We start from the raw sequence: 14,098 nt of genomic DNA on the forward strand, positions 1-14,098 counted from the left end.
CCCTGTTATTTATCCAGAGACCCCAACCTAAATTTTGCAGCTTAAAATAAAACAGAATATTCACAACAAGGAGAGGCACATAAAGTTCAACAAAGTTCTGCTAATAGACGTGACCTTACAGGTACGCTGTAATTTTCAAACTTTTTGTGATATAAAGATACAACAGCCAGCATGAAAAATAAAAATTAATTAAAGAACTCCAAACACCAAGAAAACAAACCTCAGTAAAAACTTGGATAACCAGAGGTAGAGTATACAACACACCTGGCTGAAATGTCTCGCTCTTTGGAAAGAGCACTTGCATTTCTAGGCTCATCACCTCCTGACCGAGCACTCTGTTTTAATTTTTAGAAACCTGTTAGCTTCCTAAAACCAAGTTCAACATAATATGGAACTCATTCACTTGAAAAGAAGTGGTAATTGGCAGCACTCAATAACAAAGACCTTACAGATGATACTTACCATATTTTTCCCCTACCAAGACACATGTTCAATAATGATCATTTTTCAAAAACAATTAAAGAGATGTACCTTTTTTTTTTTTAAACTGAGCTCTGCTCTGACTCCTTCAAAGCCAAAATTTTACAGTCAGCTTTAACTATATGGTGATAAACACAAATCTGCTATAAAGGACTAATTTTGCTACTGAGCTCCTCACCTGTTCCAGTTCTCAGGGCTGTTGTTTTGGACCTGGATGGTGACTCACCAAAATATAACATGTTTAAATAAAAGACACACACACAGGCACACCTGTGTGCGTACATTTATGTTCAAGGGCAGTAAGCAATTTTTCATAGATCATAGAATCATAGAATCATTAAGGTTTGAAAAGACCTCTAAGATCATCGAGTCCAACCATCAACCCAACACCACCATGCCCACTAAACCATGTCCCTAAGCGCCTCATCTACACGTCTTTTAAATACCTCCAGGGATGGGGACTCAACCACTTCCCTGGGCAGCCTGTTCCAATGTTTCACCACTCTTTCAGTAAAGACATTTTTCCTTACATCCAATCTAAACCTCCCCTGCCGCAACTTGAGGCCATTTCCTCTTGTCCTATCGCTTCTTACTTGGGAGAAGAGACCGACACCCACCTCGCTACAACCTCCTTTCAGGTAGTTGTAGAGAGCGATGAGGTCTCCCCTCAGCCTCCTTTTCTCCAGGCTAAACAACCCCAGTTCCCTCAGCCGCTCCTTATTAGACTTGTTCTCCAGACCCCTCACCAGCCTCGTTGCCCTTCTCTGGACACGCTCCAGCACCTTGACGTCCTTCTTGTAGTGAGGGGCCCAAAACCGAACACAGTATTTGAGGTGCGGCCTCACCAGGGCCAAGTACAGGGGCACGATCACTTCCCTACTCCTGCTGGCCACACTATTTCTGATACAGGCCAGGATGCCATTGGCCTTCTTGGCCGCCTGGGCACACTGCCGGCTCATGTTCAGCCGGCTGTCAGCCAGCACCCCCAGGTCCTTTTCCGCCAGGCAGCTTTCCAGCCACTTTTCCCCAAGCCTGTAGCGCTTTCCAGCCCAAATAAATGGCTGGGGGTTGTCTTCCCTCTGTAAAGAAGGGAACAGCCGAGTGCTGGATGTATTACCCAAGGCGATGCTCCCCATTCTGCTCAGGAAGTGCCTTGCACCCCGTGGAAAGAAGCCATCACTGAAATCTGGCTTCTGGAGATTCGTGTGGCTTTCGCTGTCAGAGGATGTCATTAATGCTGATTGCTGCCCCCATTTCTCTGGTGAAAGCCTGGCATCCTCCTCTATAGCAGTGAGTGAGCCAACACCAGCCAGCCTCAAAGGAATGGGGAGGAAAGCAAACATATTGCAAGTGCTATATTACTAAGCATGGATGCCATTTCTAATTTCTACTGTTAACTGGAACAATGTAAGAACAATATTTTACGACGACGACATGGAGTAAGATGTTTCCCCAGGAAACAGCACAACTACATCAGAGCAAGGGGTGGTCTAACCTCCGGCTGCCCTATGCCAGCAGGCAATAACCACATCCTCCTCTCAACACAGAGCACACAGAAATAAGCCATGAGAGGACCAAAATCCCTAAATCATAGCGCTGCCAGAGGGAATCGCATGCCGCCTACTCCCAAACCGAGACAAGCCTAAAAGAACAACCTAGCTACTACCACCGGCGTTTCAGCTCCGTGGTGGCAATCACGCTCTTCCACGCATTTCAGTGGCATGTCTTAAAAGTCAGCTTTTACCACTGACATTTTGGGGAGTAAGGGAGGTGCAGAGCCAGACAGCGATAGCGTAGCTGGTGTTTAACGCCTGAAATACCGACCCATCCTCCTGACACTCACCCTCCCCCCATGAAGCCAGGAGTATTTCCAAAACACTGAAAAGCACAATGGAAAAGATGAGTCCTGTGGGTTGCTTTTAGAAAAAATTTATCCACTAGCCTGGGTGTTATCATCTGCACTTTAGGAGCGTACCGCCACATGATGATTGGCTTGGCCAGTATTTCCTGGCAAGGCTAAAGTCTGGATTTAGATTACCAAATCAGTGAGGTTTATTTGCTCTATTTCTTGGAGAAAATTTTAAGGCCAAATTCAAAATCCACAGTGTGGGGTACAAAAATTTTGCCCACAACAGAGCTTCCAGAAAAGCAATTTTGCTGGCCAGGAAAAAGCAAGTATCGGTACTGGCAGTCATACGCTTGCTTCTTTTCCTTGCAGAGAGCCATTATGCAGTGTTTTCTAAAATTGTAGATGTTCTTTCTGGTTCACAATGGGAAACAACGCTAATACGCATCACAGGGTGTGAGATAAAAAGTGCGGCACTATTGTTGCCTTTGATTTGTCTTCCATTTATATCAGCTCTCAGCAAGAATTACACAAAGACAGAGCTGCAGATTTTTCTTCTCAACTTTTTCACATTTCATCCTTTGTTTGGTTCACAAATTCTCGGGTCTAACTAGGTTGTTACATCAGAGACAGGAACTTACATTTAGATAACATAATGCAAATAATACTAACAACCATAACCCTGCCCACTCCAAATAGCTCCAGAGTACTTCCCAACTGACCTCAGCTTTATAAAACAGGGATCTGGCTTATTTGCTTTAAGCTGAACATTTCTTTCTCTTTCTCTAGTAACCTAACATTCAGGGGGGGTTTGGATGGGTTTTTTTGTTTGCTTGTTTGTTCCCTCCCCCTTTTCTTGATTTTAGCGACTCTCGCTCCCTGTGCTGCCCCTGACTTAGTCTCTAGCTACGGAGATGGCTCCAGTTTGTAGTCTGGGAAAAAGCCTGGGAAAAGACCCTGAGCACAGTGGGAGAGCGCGATAACCACAAGAGGAAGGCCACTTTGTTTCTTGTGAGTTACCTAAAAAATAGGTAGCAGACACCCCCAAGAATAGCTTACTGATTGCAGGAGACTTAAGAGAGACAGCTTTTCTTCCTCAGGACCCTACACAAGGACTCACTAGTCGTGGGCATGCAAAAAGCCAGCAACGTGCATTAAAGGCACAGTAAATCACTCCAGAGAAGTCCTCAGTCAGGTTTATCAACACTGACATCTACCAATGCTGACACCCAGGTCCAGTGATTTACTAGATTTGCAGCTCAGCCTAGGTGGAGGGGGCAAGTACTGGGGGCTTTTTTGTCTCCCAAACAGCTTTATTCCTAATAACACTTCCCCTTATACGAGCTCATTCTCACTGTTTGAAGAGGTCCATCCTGCTGTTAACTGGTCACTCCGGCAACTTTATAAGCAGGAGAACAAGGGGTCAGAAGTTTACTCTAGGTTTCACACATATCAGAGACTTTTCTGTATCAAAAGAAAGTAAATTCAAATAGCAAGTTAGACCAAGGCTGGCTTATGACTAGACCATTACTGTTACATTGGGTAAAAATTGGAACAACTCATTTGGAAAGCTTAGGTACATTTTTTCCTCAACCATCTTGCCTTCACTCCAAATTATTGAAGATTCGTCAAAGTCCTGTTTTATCTCGAGGCACCAAATAGAAACTGGAGGCGAAAAATACAAACCACATAACACAGAGTCTGAACAAAAGTCTTTAAGAAAAAAAGGAGGGGGGGGACGAGGAAACTCAGTTTTGTCTCAGTATGTTTCTTATCAGAGAATATGCTTTCAAAAAGACCAGGATTTTTCCCTTTAGCACTGGAGATCGTATCCCCTCTCTCCATCAAACACTCTTTTAACAAAGAAGTTGTTCTAGATGCCAGCAGACATAGGTCAGTTTTTTCAAAAATAGGTGACTAACATTAGGAGCTCTTTAAAATGGAGTTTAGATCCTGATTTTCAAAAGCTCCAAGCACCCAGCAGCTACAGCTGGCTTCAAAGGGTCTCAACTTCATAAGGTGTTTGGGATGTGCTCAGCATTTTTGAAAATCAGGGCATCTATTTGGCATCCTAAACACGGACTAAAAATTCAATGACAATTCTCACCGCACTAAGGATGACACCACCTCTCTAACCTGTGGCTTAGAAAGCTCAGTGATATTATAACTAAAAATACGGCTTTTGCCTTCTTTTTCCCACAACAGAACTTGTAGAACTGCTAATAAAACCGGTGTCTATCATGAAAACTGGCAGACTCTTGAGTCTAACAAGATAACTACAATTTTCCTTGAAGCTATTGAGCAAGTCTGTAACATCTCCCAAAATTCTCTTAATAATTGACGGCTAACATGGGTTCCTTACAATGAGGTGTCCTGAAGGTCAGCCAGAATACAGCAGCCAGTGCTGTGGGATACTCAGAAATGCCACATGCCATATAAAAGTACTGAAATCCAGGCTGGCACGCTGCAGTACTTAGCCCTTCCCGTAATGCCATCCCCCTGCTATGGGGTGCCAGAAAACATAAAGGCTTATACTTGGGATCTTAGCACCAAAGTCAAGACCTCTACCAATTAAGCCAGAAGAGAATAACTGTATTAGCAGTTGATAGCAGCAGACTTTTGTCCTGCTAAAGGACGATGACATGTACACATTAAAAGCATTTCCTCCAGCTAAACTCCTTCAGATTGCTGGATTTGGACCACGTTTTATGATTTATTCATAATGAAGAGCTTCTTAGCTTATGAACTTGCAGATGCCCAAAGCTTTCAATTATTCCAGGCTTGGGGGAAAAAAAAAAAAAAAGAAATTGATATAGTTGTTCCACCCTTAGGTCAACCAGCAGCAACATCTCCCCTCTTCTCCCCTGGAGTACCCACAGCTGGAGGACAACACAGAGCTTTTGCCAGCATATAGCACTAGAGTCAGAATCAGAGGCTACAGATGTGCACTGTTTCTCATGGTCCAGGTCTGAAAGAATTTGTACGCCGGTGTAAGGATTGCCACTGCCCACAGTCTCCACAAACGCCTCGGTGTCTGTTACTTTCATGGGAATTACCGAAGTTTTCAAAAGAATGCAAAAATTGCTAATCCCCTGGTGCAAGTGACTTCAGCCTTGACAGACATTTTCCCAGAGTCACAGATAAAACTGAAGGATTCAGCCATAAAGGATTAGGAAGGGTGTCACCTAGAATTAAGTCACTGGCCTTGAACCATGCTGACGTTCGGCCCTGTCAATAGCAAATTTCACAATCTTAAAAACAAGGTTTATTGAGTTTCTTTAAATATATCTCTCTCTCTTGATTTCCTGAATAGGTTTAAAGGTCTAGACAATTCACATTATATTGTTTTATAGTTTCCATTTTTCACTACACTTCAGCGCACTAAAAACCATCAATCTGACAGTCTGAGGAGACTCAACTTCTTTTCACAACTGTGCACAGGATGTTTCTTATGTATATAAGGAGAGCAAGGAAATAAAATAAACACCTTGCATGACTCTTTTCACATAGAATCTATTTTAAATATTGCAGACCCTAAAAGGGGAGGGCCTGTTACATAGAAAATAGGTGGTCTTTGCCCAGAGAGTTTATAGTTCACAGCAAATCTAGATAAATATCTTGCCTACTTAGCTGCCCTGTTATTCTGAGGTAAGCACCTAAAAGAGGTCCCTACATGAGATGTGCTTTAAGTTAAAAGTCTGTGGCCTTTCAGTTAACAGGTATAGAGATTATTTGGGGTGGTGGGGGAGAAATAAGCCTTGTGCCTTAATGGGTTGTTTCAGTTCACATTGAGTATCTGTGATAATGCCGAGCCCCAATTGAAAATCTTACGAGGGTCTTAAGCACAGACTACCACTGATCCTCAGCCTGATAAATCCTGCTGAAATTTGGGAGTACTGTGCAAAGCTAACTTGGACTTAAGCATTGTGTGGTACAAGCTGACGAGGAATTTACACGATGGAGGCTAGGCTGCATTTACATGATAGCCACAGGTTTTAGGTTTGTTCAAGGAATACGGTCTTGCAAAAATGCAACAGCTGAATAAAACAAAATCTTACCTAAGCCTCAAATGTACCTCAAGCATGGGGAAGGAGGAGGAGAGGGAAAGTCTCCATGTCATGCCATGTCGTGCAGCACCTCGCAGAGGTTTTGGTTGCTTTGCCTCCCACCATCAAAACTTGCGAAAGCGCCTGGCTCAGGCTGGAGACTAGCTGGGTAGTCGGCAGCAGCCCCGACGCTGTGCCAAAGCCACTACAGCTACTGCATCCCGGAGGCAGCGGGTGGTCCTGCTGCACAGGGAACCGACTGGAAAGGCACATGTGGAGTTGATCAAAATATTTCTAACAAACCTTTTCCTGAATCAAATTACTTTTTTTTTTTTTAAAAGAACAGATAGTTTTATGGGAGACGTCATGTTTTCAGGGAGTCATACAAACGTAGCCTGAGAAGCCCAAGACTTCCAGAGAAATGTTGCTGGCTCTTGCCAAAACTATGAACTGAAGCTATCGGATTTCTGTTAAAAAAAATTTAAAAAAGTAAAAAACCTCCCAAATTTAAAAGGAAATGAGTATTTTTTGATTTTGTAAAAAATTTTCTTGGAGGGAGGAACAAGGGGGAAGTGCTTCTGACTAGCTAGCAGGAAGCACCTATGAGCGTGTCTATTGGTCATTCATGCAACAAGTATTTCTGGCAGAGCTAAGTGAGCTATTCTTTAACCAGCAGGAGCTGGAGGAAGCCTGCTGGTCACAGATGATACATGTATAAGACAGCAGTACAACCGTGTTGGAAATCCATGAAACGGATGCTCCAAGTAGGCTGATAAGCATGCAAAGCCATGAAATTTAGGCTGTGCACTCCCTGGATAGAGACAACCCTGTACAACACCTTGCACGGTATTACCAGTTCAAGTTTAGGAACTGTGTTGCATGGCTATATGGCAGTAATGATTAATGATGACAGTAACAATACTAATGGTTAAAAAGATCCTGCTTATCCTTCTGCATGTTCCCCGTCAGCAAAATTCTTCACTTAAGTTTCATTTCCTTAACACAGTAGTAATTCATAACCCAAGAGACGACTTGCACCAATTACGGTATGATAGAAAGTATAATGAAAATAGACCCAAATTAAAGCTCGCTAAGTTCAGTTTACCAACTCTTCACTCTCATGGCGCAGTTGCTATAGCAAGCTTAAAAGTTCAGATTCATTATATTTCTGCCTGTCCTCAGGTTTACTAACTCTGAATTAATGTAGCTCCTTCCGCAGCCCAAACACGAAAGAACTCTGCAAATAGCTGAAAGAAACGATAAGGACTCCAGGTGACATAGATCATGTACTGTACACAGAATTACTTTCCCCAGAGTGAGCCCATGTAGCAGCGTTTTGTGACATTCATCATTAAAGTTCAGTCCTTGGAGTTCTGCCATTGTGGTCATGCGCAGCCGGCTCTCCGCTGATAGAGCAGAGCTTATAACCAAAGGCCATCCCTCCCGAGGGCAGCGCAGAAGTGATTTGAATATCAGGCCTGGGGAAAGGTGGTTTTCTATCCTTAGCTAGTTTTATTTCAAACAGCCTTTTGAGGGCTGCTAGTGGGCCAATCAGTTTCAGTGCATGACTGTTTATAGCAACAAAACTGTGAAGTCTCCAGAAACTACCGGTGAAATGTGGAAAAAGAGTTGCCTTCTTGCCAAAACAAAATTCCTGGTGACATATAGTGTTGGATGAAAGACAAAGTATTTTGCAGAAACAGAGAACTTGCACAAACCTTGTCATGAAGGCTTTGGGGGCTGCTGGGTAGCAGCCTCTCCGGTGTCCTCGGCCACCCTGGCTGAGCACAGCCAAGGCTGGACCAGCCTCCTGTCACTTCATCCAGCTTCTCTACGGACATATCCTCCCAGCTCTGATCTATTCCCCACGTGAGGAGACACATAACCAGCAGCAGGGCTGCTCAGTGAGTGACTGGGGAGCCCCTGCTGCTCCAGGCAATGCCTCCTCAGCAACTCCCAGCAGCAACACAGCAAGAGGACAAGCAACGCAGTAATTGTGAAGTGTGCCCGGCAATTTGTACGTGCCGCAGTTGCTCTCGAAGGGTTAGAGCTCACTTCATTTCCAAAGCCTGCAGCAGGCCTGACTGCTTCAAGCTATCAGACAGGATGGGGATACAGTAAAGCACCGAGCAACTTCAAGTGGTGCAATTTCAGTCTGCATACTCGTCCTCTGGGTCCTGGGGTCTTTGCCTAAAGACTCTTCCACACCCAACTCAATTAAAAGAAGGTGCAAAATACCAGAGAAATGGCATTTCCCTAGCAATCGTGATAAACAAAGTATATAACCAGCTACTTTAAAAGCAGACTTTGAAATGCCACTGGCTTGCTTCGTTCTGAGCACATTCCCAAGTAGAATGTCAGGTCGCATAACTCATTTGTTATCTGTACACAGAGGAGCTCCACTAAGCGCCAGCCATCATAAAAATACTAACATTCCTTTTTGTGGAAAACAAATATAAAAGAAAAACGCAGCATCTCTCTTTAAAAAAGCCAGTTAGCACTTCAAAGATTACCACATGGTCTGTAAACAGCAATGTCAATACGCCCGGGAGCTGCGCTCCTCTTTGTTTAACAACAGCCTGCGTTACTCAAATGAAGGTAGCAATGTTACAGGCCTTCCCCGTGACACAAAACTACATCGTGCATTCATTTAGACACACTCTTTGGCATTTTATTTCCCTCGATGGCTTAAAAAATACCAAGAATTGGAATAGCGTAAGAACAGCATTTCGATCTAGCCTTATATAAAGCGCTACTCTCCTCTGGGCACTGTGCACCCAGCAACATCGACTTTATATATACCATGAAGGGGAGCGTTGGGGAGAAAACTGCAGTAATTGAGGTCACGTCCTCTGCGTTTGTGAAGAAACCCCCTCCCACATTTTTCCGTCATCCACGGACACTTTCAGGTATTTACAGCTAGCCATTTTAATTATATCTAAATATTTATCTCCAGAATGGCTAAATTAGTAGGTATTTAATTCTAGTGATGCAAACACCTGATGGCTGCTCTCATTTGCCTGTAAACGTGAAACACAAGCCACTGAATTCAATTATGTGGCAAATGTCCACAGGTACCTCTGAGGTATCCGACATCCCACACAAAATCTGTGCTTCACATGCTTAAACAGCTTGCTCTCATGCTTTATAGGGAGGGAGGGAAGAAGGCAAAGAGTTGCTTTGGTTTTTTAAAAAATCTCATTTGCAGTTGTACAGCTAAAGCTCGGGGATTAATAATAAAAGTGTGCATGTGACAATGCAGAAACAATGCTGTTCAATGTCAAATACAAAGCAAGATGCAAATTTATTTTTCGGATAATTAACCAAGCTTTCATCTCAACTGCTCTGATCTGTAAATAAAGCTCACAAGCTAGTTTCAAACAAGTCTGGGAATTAAGCAAACAAACAAACAAAAAAACCCTAAACCAAAATACCCGAACCCAGCAGGCTCCTAGCACTGGTTAGCTAATTATGTTTGCCATTTTTTATTCAGGGGGACATAAACAGATTAAAACAGGTTAAAAGCAACAGTACTCTGGTGCTGGCCTAAGGGCAACAGCCCTCCTCTGAGTACCACCAGCCATCAGACGCTGCCAAACACTGCCAAGAACCAAGGGGCACCCCTGAATAGTCTGAGAGATAACAATGGGAAAGGAAAGATGGACAGAAGGATGGATGGGAGGACAGACAGACAGAAGAAAGGGAGAGAAGAAAGAACAAACGACTGGTCCCCAACACTAGACAACATTACATTCTCCTGCAGCTATGCCTAGCCTCTAAGGATTTGCTTTCCAAGCTCTTTACTGAAATTGCTCAGGTCCTTAACTGATCTCCAGGGGGGTGAATCGGGGGTGTGTGGGGGGGTGTGGGGGGGGAGGGAGAGGGGCTGAAAAGCCTTAAGCTAATTAAGCATGGCTGAGACATGCTTGATGAGATGAGAAAAACACGAAGCTTTTGAAAGGGTGAAAAATCTCTGACCATCTGGTAGTGGTTTTGCAGAGAGAAGAAAAAGGAAGGACAAAGGGGCAGATCTCCGCAGTGAGGAGGTACAGGACTCCTTTAATTACTGGGTCACTGAGACCATTGCCGCTCCAAATGCCTGTGAAAGCCCACAAAACAAGCTTAGGAGGCGCAGCAAAAACAACAGCTCTTAGCAAGAAAAGCATCTGCAAGAAAGCGAATCGGAGCAGCTTTCCCCAAGATACATCCGCTAATTAGAAATGATAGGTAATAGATGGGGGCGGTGAGGCCCCCGGATCAGAACAAGACTTTTTCCGGCGACCTCTCTACCTCTCTCCTCCAATTGCTGTTCTCCAAGGCCCTGCAGATGGTGCTCTCTTTAAATTAATACCACCCTGCTAGCCAGAAGGAAGCTTCTGTTGTACTTGGCAATACAGGTGAACAGCCTGCATTTAGGTTTCAAAATGAATGCCCCAGGTGTTTCATCAATATGGCAAGCAGCTGATGTGCTCCAGCCTCTTCAGGCCTGGTTAAGGCTCATCTGTGTTTTCCCATCTCTAAGACCGGCTAGAGAAAATCACAGCATTCAGAGAGCAAACTTCGCACACCGGAGCAAAATCTGAGCTATCTTTGCGCTAAATGGCTTTGTCAGCCATGAGCTGCGAACGTGCCAGTGCGATCCAAACGAGGAGCCCTCCCCTGCCTTCTCCTCTCAAATCAGCTGGATATGGCTACAGCTGACTACAGGTGCAGGCTAGCAAAGAGCAAGCTGGTTTTGACACCAGAAGCTGTGACCAAACCCCTGCCAAAAAGCATAGCAGCGCTATGATAACTCTTGCTTCGGGATGTGAATACATGCAGCTGATTTCCTTCCCTCCCACAGGCAGATTCTTCTCCAATTATTTTGGCTGTACGCTGTGATCCAGTCAGATTCGCAAGCTGCGCAAGAGCAGGCTATATCCATCCTTGGATGGGAGACCTCATTAAAAGAAGGAAGCGGTACCGGCGATCTAACGCGTTGCACTGTGCTGCTGTCTCCAGGATCAGATATAAAACCCAGGCCCTGACTACCTGTGGTCGTTAAATATCCCATAGCAGTTGTGATAAGAACAAATGGCATTAACCCTCTTCTTTGGCCAAATCTCAATGTGAATTTCTCCCCACTAGACTCCCCTTGAAGGTTCATTTGGAAAGAGTTCCTGTGTCTTAAACTATCACACTTTTAATTCAGTACTGTTAAACATTGGCTGCATTTAATGCCAGAGAGAGAACATTTTCACAAGCAGATTCTGTGATCTCTGTATATATCTCAGTTTCTAAGATAACTTGGGTTCCTTTAGATAGATACCGGATATATATGTATTTCTTATCATCTGCTTTTCATGCTCACACACTTCAAGAGCCAGCTGGATCTGCAAGCAGAACTGCATCCAGAAAATCTATTCCCCTCCACATCCTACACAATGCTAGAAGCAGGCAATATTAGAAATATTGTTTAAGGCCTTTTTCCTTTTTCTTTCTTTTCTTTTTTAAGCAAACTTGCCCATGTTGCAGGGCCAGGAGATTCAAAACCAAGCTAAAAAAGCATCCAAACTTTTGGACACTTACCTGAAAAGCAGCTGTGTTCCAGCTGGCCCTTGATGCTGTGGGGGGCTGCAGTACCACCGCGTGGTTACTGAGTCACCTGGTGCGGACCATGCAGTTCAAGACCCAGGTTTGTATGTGCAAGCAGATTTATGATGAGACAGGCGTTAAAAAAATCAACAATTGTATAAAGTGACCACAATAGCTGTACTTACTACACACTGGACAGTTAATACCTTGGAAGACAGAGAGATAAGGCAAACAAAACCACAGAGGATGCCAATTTTGCCACTCCAGGACCAGTGTGGGAGTTGTTAGCTACACTCCTGTAAGAGGAACTGTAAAATAAGTGCTGTCCCAAGGAGGAGGCCCCAGAAAATGAGAGCACAACTCTGGTCTCTTTTGGAAGTCCAGATTTGTAGACCAGTGCAACCACCAGAGAGGAGCTCCTGATATCCAAAGGAAGGACTGGGTGTGCTGGTAGGGACCAGGCCAAGACTTGGTGAACACACGAGATGAGATAGTAAGAGCCAGGGCCAGCAACTGAACTGAGACGTGATTGTAGCAGCCATGAGCACCCAAACCTAAGGTAGAGGGGCTGTGTCAGTGCTTATCATTGGCCTCATACCCTGCTGATCAGAGCACACTGGAAATAAATTCGAGTTCAAGTCCCTCTCCGTGCTGGAAGGGGTCAAATCCTTACCCTCACGTCCTAGACATCCCATGCAAGGCAGCCGTGAGGGAAAGCTCCTTCCCATCCCTTCCATGCATGTTGGGCTACCACCAACAAAAATGTGTGACCGGTGGAGCCCTTTCAACACTCAGGAATAAGCAAAACAAAAGGCAGTGTAGCTGCTATACAGTCGAAACAGCAAGTCCTGCTCGGTTTTCCACCCTCTCCGGACCATCCGGATCCTGGGCTGACAGAGGCGCCACGCTTGGGTACCGGCACCCCAGAGAGGGGGGAGATGCTAAGACATAGCCCTGCTGACTACCTCCCTGTTCAGTCTGCGAGCTTTTCTGCTAATCTTCCCTGTTGCCTGGACAGCTGGAAGAATCAGCCAATTTAATTTCCTTGAATCGAGCTGCTGGAGTTAGGTACTGATTTTTCAGCACAGTGACATCTTATTTTGAAGCACCTGAGGTATCTCCATTTGTGCTCATTTGATGCTTTTGTGCTACGCTTCAGGCTGACAGATCATACAAACACATCCAGCGAATGCGTTTTAACTGATGAAACACCTTGTAACCATGATAGCATTTGACCACAAATTGGGAATCTCAATTTTTTCCAGCCACTGAGACAGTGACTTTGCCGCCCTGACCCCCTAACTATATACCATTGTTAGCTATAACCAGGGGGCAATGGAGAATATTGACTTTTTCTTTTCAGAATCAAGAACACAGTTTAACTGATTTTCTATCCAGGTAAGAATGGTATAGCCTGTAAGTGACTGCTTATTTCCTCCACAGAGAAAATGCTGAATGTGTAAACATGCCGTCTTTCAAGGGCTGTCAAGTAACGTAGGTATGGAGTGTTTTTTGACCGGATGCTGTAAATGGAATAAAGGCATTTTTGGCCTCTGCAGTAGCTACGATTACTGGCAGAGCTATGCCCTTCACACTAGTGATTGGGGAACAACCAAAGCTGCACATCCACAAAGGGAAATAATAAGACAAAAGGCTTACGTGTCCCAACATTTCAGGGTAAAGATCCTGCACCAGTGAAACAATGATGAAGGGCGTTTTGTGGTTGAAATTTGCCGGCTGTGGAAAGCTATGGATTTTAAAACTCAGGACAGAAGTCACAAGTAAATTCTGAATGTGGGAGAAAAATCCTTAATAACTGTTTGAGCAAAGAACACTGTTAATCAGGTATGAACAATTACACTACGGGCATCCCAGCATGTATAAGGGTAAGGAAGAGACAATGCCACTCCATACTCTTCATATTTCTCTTGGATCTCTCAGACAAAACCAAGTGTTTGTACCCATAGACTGTCTATAGCTGCAACACAAAGTGAATCGTCCAGAGCACCTGCTTTGCTGGACTGGTTTAATTGCAGCTATGAACACATTCACAGCACACGGGAGTGCTCCAGGAAAGGACCTCCAGAGCTCATGCAAGATTCCAAAAGGGAGATATTGAACTTTTTGTTAAATCACAGGAAGTCCCAAAGAG

The 14,098-nt window shown here is 44.3% G+C and overlaps 1 protein-coding gene across 5 annotated transcripts in view; it reads right to left on the reverse strand.

Annotated features, from left to right (window-relative positions):
• MACROD2 (mono-ADP ribosylhydrolase 2) overlaps window positions 1-14,098 on the reverse strand; it is a 913,271-nt gene that overhangs the window by 19,397 nt on the left and 879,776 nt on the right. The gene's annotated exons all lie outside the window — the stretch shown is intronic.

Source organism: Aptenodytes patagonicus, chromosome 3, assembly GCF_965638725.1.
Source record: "Aptenodytes patagonicus chromosome 3, bAptPat1.pri.cur, whole genome shotgun sequence".
In the NCBI taxonomy this organism is placed as follows: domain Eukaryota; kingdom Metazoa; phylum Chordata; class Aves; order Sphenisciformes; family Spheniscidae; genus Aptenodytes; species Aptenodytes patagonicus.